This window comes from Manis pentadactyla, chromosome 12, assembly GCF_030020395.1.
Source record: "Manis pentadactyla isolate mManPen7 chromosome 12, mManPen7.hap1, whole genome shotgun sequence".
Lineage (NCBI taxonomy): Eukaryota > Metazoa > Chordata > Mammalia > Pholidota > Manidae > Manis > Manis pentadactyla.
Window position 1 is genome coordinate 16,221,920 of NC_080030.1, and position 8,134 is coordinate 16,230,053.

An 8,134-nucleotide genomic window follows, 5' to 3' on the forward strand; every position below is an offset into this window, starting at 1 on the left:
CACTTGTATAGGAAGTCTCATATCCTCATCTGCAAAATTGGGAGTATTCATAAAACTTCAGGTGGATATCAACCAGGATTAGAAGGAACACATTTAGCACTGGGTGGAAGCTCATGCGACCCTCATTATGACAATTCGTACTGCGAGTTATTTTTCCTGCCATGACTACTTGCTCTCTGCCTGTTTCATTCCTCACAAGGAAGCAGTGGGTCGGGGCAAGATGAGGAAAATGGTGGAAAGTGAAAATATCCCCACCGTGCTAACTACAGATTTCAGGGAAGAAATTAAGAGCTGAAACTCCAGCTTGGAAATCCCATCATGTAGAAAGAGAGTGATGGAGCATCAGGCATATCATTATTCATTTGAAATGAACATGTGATTCCTTTGCACGTTGTTTTCATTGCGCATTCTACAGTAAAACAGAGATAACAATGAAGGACAAAGTACACAGCACTGAAATTAAATTTATACATTACACTGTCTTCATTCTAGTTGTTTTTATTGCAATATATAATGCAGATACATGTGACCTCCTACATTCTTTATTTGACATAACTTGATAACCTTCCTACCTCAGGGATGCAGTAAATGAGCTTCATCTATGTCATTTCCCTTAATTTTTACTATACTTGGTATTATTGCTTGAGAAAAATTGCAGTGGTGTGCATTTGAAAACTTTATGTAAATAGAACCACATAGTACACTGGGCATTCACATGTGATCTATATTTTCTTTACTGTTGGTATGTTTTATCCACTTTATTAATTTTAACTACCAGAGAGGACCCCCGTGCATTGTTTCACCATGTTTTATTGCTTCATTCCCTAAATGACAGGTATTATGGTAAGTGCTTTCTTTCCTAAAGATGTTTATTAAGACATGTGCAGTATAAAGCCATGCATGGGGGCACCTGCAGATTCTAGATAAGATGTTCTCTGGGAAGGGAGACAAAGGATATGGGGATACGGAGATGGACCTCCCTTTAGCACAAAATTTTGTTACTTTATGAAAAGATCTGAAGATGATTCAGCAGAATGTCTGCATTCACCTATTCTGGATTGAATGGGTGGTAGTCATATTCTAAACAATGTATTACACTATCTCTGTTGTTCCAATATAAAATTATTGGTGATTTAATAACGAGAAGCAGGTATACTAGGAAGGCAGCTGGCTGAGTCTTTGTGTCTCTGCTTTCTCCCCTGTATCCTTAAGCCCAACAATAGGAGTAATAAAAGAACTCTTTTGGGGAGTGGTATAAAAAGAACCAGGAAAGGAAAACCTGAGTGAACCCCTTCCCACGACCACATCTGAATCCAGCTGAATGTCAGAAAATTTTATAATAATCAAATTGTGTCAGAAGTGCATCACGAGCATCTCTGCCTCCGCCCAGAGCCCTGGGCCAGGCTCTCTATATAGCGCAATAATAGCTTATTGCCTAAAGGTGTGGAAGCGGCAGCCCAGCAACAGGCCAGTTACAGCATCAGGTGGTTTAAGTTCAGTGAGGATCCTGGCCATAGGAACCCCAACTTCCCCACACTCATCATTCTGATTATTTGTTGCTGATATAATTTTTCTTGAAGTATAGTTAATATACACTATTATACTTGCTTCAAGTACATAACATAGTGATTCTGCAGTTCTGTTACATGTATTTACTTAACAACTTATATCTTCATTCATCTGACACATATTGAGAGCACACTGTTGCCAGGCTCCATCATGCTTGCTTACAATGCAGTCATGCACAGACAGACTGACATCCTTGTGATGGGATTTCTCAGATCCCATTGTCCCTGGGCTGCCCTGCCCTTGGTAGGCTTTTGTATCAGTGGCCTGAAACCACCCCTGTGCTATTTCCTCCACCACTCATTCCGTGTCAGCCCTGCTGGGCTCCTGTTGTTCTGTATCTTCATTTTAGTGCTACTGTGTTTCAGTGTTCCTTTTCTTCCAATTTATATTCTGAGTGGTAGCCTCTGGATGTGAAAGATTTTCCTTCTCTCTCCTATCATCTATGGACTCCCTCTTTCTCATCTCACAGATTCACAGGTGCCCTCACTGGCTGCCAATCTCCAATCAGTTCTTGGGTCCCAAATTCAGTTGACTGTCTCCTCCTGCTTGGAGGTTCTGGGAATATCATGAATCCAGTTGCCTAGCCAGCAGGTAACTTGTTTGAGCTCTTCCCTGGGGCTTTTCTGAACCTTCAACTGTTCCAAGTCCACATTTGTGAGCACATGCAGTGTCCACAACTTGTGTGTTCACCCACATTTCTCAAATATTGAGGCTCTATCTTGCTTTCACTTCAGCACTATTCTGTTCTAAGACAAAACTTCTGGGATACTCATTTCCCAAACAGAAGATAACCTCTTCTGTCCGGAGGTAAATCTACAGAAACTTTAGATATAGTCCACTCAATCTGTGTGTGACTTACTTGGTAGTACATGGCAGTACTTGTCTCTTTTCTGAATGAGACCAGCTATATCTTTCTATATTTTCCATTGATCTAATGTGTTGAAATGAAAGATTGGCATTCAAATGCCATCTTATCTCATGTTGGTTTCAAACACTATAGCAAGAAGTCTGGTGGTTGAAAGCACTAAGTTCAATTGAAAGTTAACATGTGGCAAAAATAAATTAGTCAATAAATGAATGTTTTTAATATGAATCATAAATTATAATTATGTTGTTTATAATAAATGTCTATAAATAATTATAGTTTTATAAATTAACAGTATTGAGCAATGACGAAAAATTTGTAAGGAATGAACATGTGGTACCATCTTTTAGGTTATGGTTGAAATCTCCTAATTCCACTGATTTTATGGATGAAGGAGCATATTAGTACTTTGAACATGATACTGTAATTTCTCATAACCTTATTAAAAATGAAGTTCCCTGACTTCAACTCATGATCCCCTATATGTGAAAGAAAAATGTAAACTGAACAGATTGCCATGGATACTGGAAGAGGAGTTTTTAATTCTAAAGTCTGTCTACAGTGACCATATTTAGAAATGTTAAAAAATATATAGATCAGATCATGCATTATGAAAGACAGGATGAAGATTAAGATTCAGGAAATATTCAGGGGATCTTGAAAGAAACATCTCAGTGTTTGCACTTTACCATTACTTGGTAAATTTACAAATGTATTTTTTATACAAAATATAAACTCTGATTTCACACTTAGACAAAAACAGGTTTCCTGATGTCACTAATTGGATGAGATGACATTCTTTATACTGAAAATATGAAGATGGGATCCAATTAGAGGACAGTGTCTCCACATATGCAAGGTATGGGCATTGGGGAGAGAGAAAATGATAGTGAATCCTGGGCCTTGTGGGGTAGGGAGGCAGCCATCCTAATTGTCTGCCTTCTAGGGTCTTGGTTTTTAAGGGTTTGCACTGTTCTGGGAACCGAATAATGAAGTTTGTCTAATAAGGAGCTTAGGATACTGAGCCTCCGGGGATGCAGAGACTGCAAATAGTGGGTCTGTGACCACCTCACTCAACGGCCCTGCCAAGTCAGGAGCAACAGCTGAGCCACCTCCCTGAAATGGTCCCTTTTGCCCAGAAACTCAGGGCTTCACAGGGTCCCTCTCTCCTTCTCAGAGCAGAACTTGTGTCTCCATCATTCAGTATCCAGGGAACACGGGGAGCGTCGACCGTCCTGCAGTGATGCCAGCCAGGTAACCCAACATCCCCTAGACAATGCTGGGATCTGAGGGCACCATTGAGGACACACACATTCCCGCGAGCTGCGAGGCATGCCCCTGCCTAAGGTGATCAACAGTGAGTCGGCACAGGACCCCTGCCTCAATGTCATGACCTTGAAGTGTCTGCTTGCAGCTCTGCAACAATGCCCAGCTCCCACACTGCTGGGCTTCCCCTCTGTCTATGCAGTGGGAGGAACCATCTTTCTGTCAGATTTAAATCCTCCCCTTCACAAACACGATGCCAGCTACAAATTCTCTGGCATTTACCTGCACCTTGGTGCTTGTGGAGGGCAGAGGTGTTAAATCAGTTTCACCTGAAGCCACATACATCCACGTACAGAAGAGCTTGGGGGTCACACTGGCTGCCTGGCTGTGAGGACTGCGCAGGAGGAGAGCAGACCCGGCCACAGAGCAGGCTGCTTCCTTTGCCTACTTGCCCCTCTGTATAAAATGAGCAAATGTTTCGACAGAATAATCAATTAGAAATGCCACCATTAACCCTTTTCTAGAACTAACAAACACTGCCATTCTGTTATATCAACTTCATGCCTATTTTAATCAACAAAATAATAGAAATAAAGAAAACACTCCTTCAACTTCCCCTTCATTCCCTGACTCCCTCCACAGAGGCAGCACCAATGTGATGCTGTTCCCCAGGCAGGCTTTCAGATTGTATTTATATAAATATTTGTTTAATTCAAAGATAGTTGATGTATAATACTGTTTCAGATGTATAACATAGTGATGCAATAATTATATACATAACTAAATGCTCACTACAGTAATATATAAAATTGAACTGTGTCTATTATTTATTCCAGTGGCAATACCTAAAAGTGGGTGATAATGTACGTGAATTTGATAATATTTACTGGTGAGCATATATTTATGTATACATAAATGTTAAGCATTATAACACCTCGCAGCTGGGAAATGGAGAGCTGAATTGTGAGGTGTTGTGTAGAATGCTCCATGGTAGTTAAAACAAATGAGGCAAATTGAGCATGCCAGCATCAAGTAGGAGAGCCAAACATCTGACAAGTAGGAAAACCACTTTTAAACGTGTACACCGCATGACTGTGTGTGTGTACCTCTTAGAAAACCAGGACCGATACATTCGGTTGTAAGAATTCTACCTAATAGAAGAAAAAGTGCAGAAGATGATGGATATCAAGTAAGGACAGTGTTTCATGCTGGGAAGGAAAGGAACTCAACTTGTACAAACCTGACATGGGGACTTCCTGTACCTCTTATTTCCTACAACGAAAATACCTCTAGGAAGAATGTGGAACAGTACAAATTGGCTAATGTTGGCTGAGGGTGTACAATCCTTCACTGCTAGTCTCTGTACTTTTTAATGCTTGAATAATCCTTCATAAAAAGAAAAATGCCAATGTAAACATATTTAATATGTTTGCAAGCTGTAGACGTTTTAGCAAACAGTTCAATCTATTGTAGGTTTGCATTGCCTGTATTGATCACATATCCAGTTTATTTTAGCATAAAATTCATTTTCATTGCCTATTGTAAGTGACACATGAATATTTACATGTTGGTATTTCCTTCCTTGACCAAGACTCCTTATCATTAGGAGTTCTCAAAATTCAAACAAGAACACGGGGCTTCTTTCTCAACAGCTAAAGAGTTTTCCCCAACCACACAGCAAGTGCAGGGGCCTGCATTAAATTCAGTCTCCAAGTCCACAGATTATACCAGACCAACTGGTCCTCTGATGGCAACTTGTGTCCTCGGGAGTTCGTAGACCTTGAGTGACCAGGACATGCCTGTTAGAGGCCAGGCTCTGGTGTTCTGTCTTCCCAGAACATAATTATCATTATTTATATCAGTCTTTCAGAATCCTATGCATTTCATCCTTCCTCATCAGCTGTTTTTTTTTGTTTGTTTGTTTTTATTATGTCATTTCTTGCATTAAGGTATCAAGTTCCTCAAAATGAGACAGATTTTGTAATTTCACTATTTTAAACAACAAAATAATTGAAGGTGTGGAATATTCTGAGGGAATAAAGCCATGTAATCTTTATTCCACACCCAGGACTCGCCACAGAGTGTCAGTCATTGTCAATACAATTTTGGGCTGTTTAAGTGAGAGAAGGGTAGGGTGGGAGGGAGAGAGAAGGGAGAGAAGAAGGATGGAGGGAGATACAAGAGGAGGAAATGGTTCCAGGAGTCCCTGGGGTCCATGGTATGGATGAGCATGTTTCTAGAACAGCAGTTCTCAGACATCAGTGCATATCAGCATCACCTGGGGGGCTTGTTTAAATAGGTTGCTGGGCACCAGCCCTGGGAAGCATCATCAGTAAGATGGAGCGGGACCCAAGTACTGGCATCTCTAACAAGTTCCCACGTGGAGCGACTGTCTGTCCATAAACCATTCATTTTATTTCATTGGTGACCAATATTTCTGGAGATTATTCATGAACATGGGACCCAGAAATCACACAGATGTTTCAGAATTCCTCCTCCTGCCATTGACAGAGGATCCAGAGCTACAGCACCTCCTCTTGGGGCTGTTCCTGTCCGTGTACCTGGTCACCGTCCTGGGGAACCTGCTCATCATCCTAGCCATCAGCTCTGACGCCCACCTCCACACCCCCATGTACTTCCTGCTCTCCAGCCTGTCCCTGGCTGACATCTGTTTAAGCACCACCACTGTCCCCAAGGTGCTGGTGATCATCCAAGCACAGAATCAGCACATCAGTTACACTGGCTGCATCGCCCAGCTCTGCTTTGTCCTGTTTTTTATTGGTTTTGAAAACTGTCTCCTCGCAGCAATGGCCTATGACCGCTACGTGGCCATCTGTAACCCCCTGATGCACACGGTCGTCATGACCCCCCGGCTCTGTGTTCTGCTCATTCTGCTCTCTCTGCTCTTTAGTTCTGCAGATGCCCTGCTCCACAGTCTGATGGTGCTGCGGCTGACCTTCTGCAGGGACCGGGAAATCCCCAACTTCTTCTGTGAACTTGATCAGGTTATAAAGCTGAGCTGCTCTGATACCTTCATCAATAACTTCCATATATTTTTTGTGATTTACCTAATTGGGGGTGTAACTATCTTTGGGATCATTTTTTTTCTTATGCTCAAATTGTCTCTTCTATTTTGCAAATGTCAAAAGCAGGGGAAAGTATAAAGCCTTTTCCACCTGTGGGTCTCACCTCTCAGTTGTTTCCGTGTTCTATGGGACAGTTATTGGGGTGTACATTAGTCCTGCAGTTACAGACTCTTCCAGGAGGACTGCCATGGTTTCAATGATGTACATTGTTGTCCCACAAATGATGAACCCCTTCATCTACAGCCTGAGGAACAAGGACATTATGGGGGCCTTTAGGAAACTCATCAGGAGGATACCTCTCCTTTAGTGAATTTGTCATCTTACTTGAGTCAGGTCTAGAATTAGAGATGTTCTGGGGTTTCAAAGCACTTAACTTTTCAACTACTATGATTCTGTCAAAATGACCAGGAAATCCTGATGCTGAGAGCCTGACAAATTGGGATTGAAACCCAATTTTTCTTTGTCTACCTTTATGACTATTGACAAATGATTTCAGCTGTCAAAATTCAGTTTTCTGGGCCATGTTTGATAAAGAGATTCTGGGCCCTGGGAAGTTGGTATAGTGTCTGGAGGAGAACATTCTCAAAGTAAAATGGGACATGGAGGTTAGGGCGGAGAGTGTGTGTAAGCTGGGCCGTGGTCCCAGGTGGGCACAAGTTTTTGCCTTATCCAGTTGTTAGGACCGTGTGGATTTTGCCCCATATGTAGGCCTGCTGAGAGAGAAGGGGGATGGTCTTTCTAACCCAACTTGGTCGTTATTGAGTGATCCTTCCATTAAACTGGTCCACAGGGAGTGATGTCATTATCCACTATCCTCGGTTTCATCAGGGGTAGTATTGGTATGATTAGATTATGTCAATGGTTTGTGTTCCGGAGACATACGAATTCAAAGCTGAAGCATTCTTGAGTTATTTAAAAAAAAAGCAGCTGAAGAGATAGAATTCTTCTCCAGGTACATGTAGCCAAACCATTGAAAATATCATTTTCTAGGATAGATGATCAACGAGTAAATGACATTTTCTGTACTCTTTTTTCTCAAGAGCATGTTGACTGTTGAGGACCCTTATTCTTATGGGTGCATTTGCCAATCAGCCAAGCAGGTTCTCTGAGGAACTGGGAATGTCACTGCATCTGCAGATGCAAGGATGTCCTCAGGTCCTACAGCTATTGCTATTTGACGGGAAGCATTTGACCGATCAGTCAGCTTGTCTTTCCTTTTGGCAATGCACTTCTGCCATTCAAATCCTTTCCATATACTTACTGTACCAGAATCTGCCAGCTGATGTCCCCAGGGTCACACCTGGCAGAGCTTCAGCCCCTTTTGCCCCAGTGACTAACACCAAACATG

At 41.8% G+C, this 8,134-nt stretch overlaps 1 pseudogene; it reads left to right on the forward strand.

Moving 5' to 3' along the window:
* The first annotated feature begins 6,156 nt into the window (after positions 1-6,156).
* Positions 6,157-7,093, forward strand: LOC118921156 (olfactory receptor 7G2-like; annotated as a pseudogene).
* Positions 7,094-8,134: the final 1,041 nt, after the last annotated feature.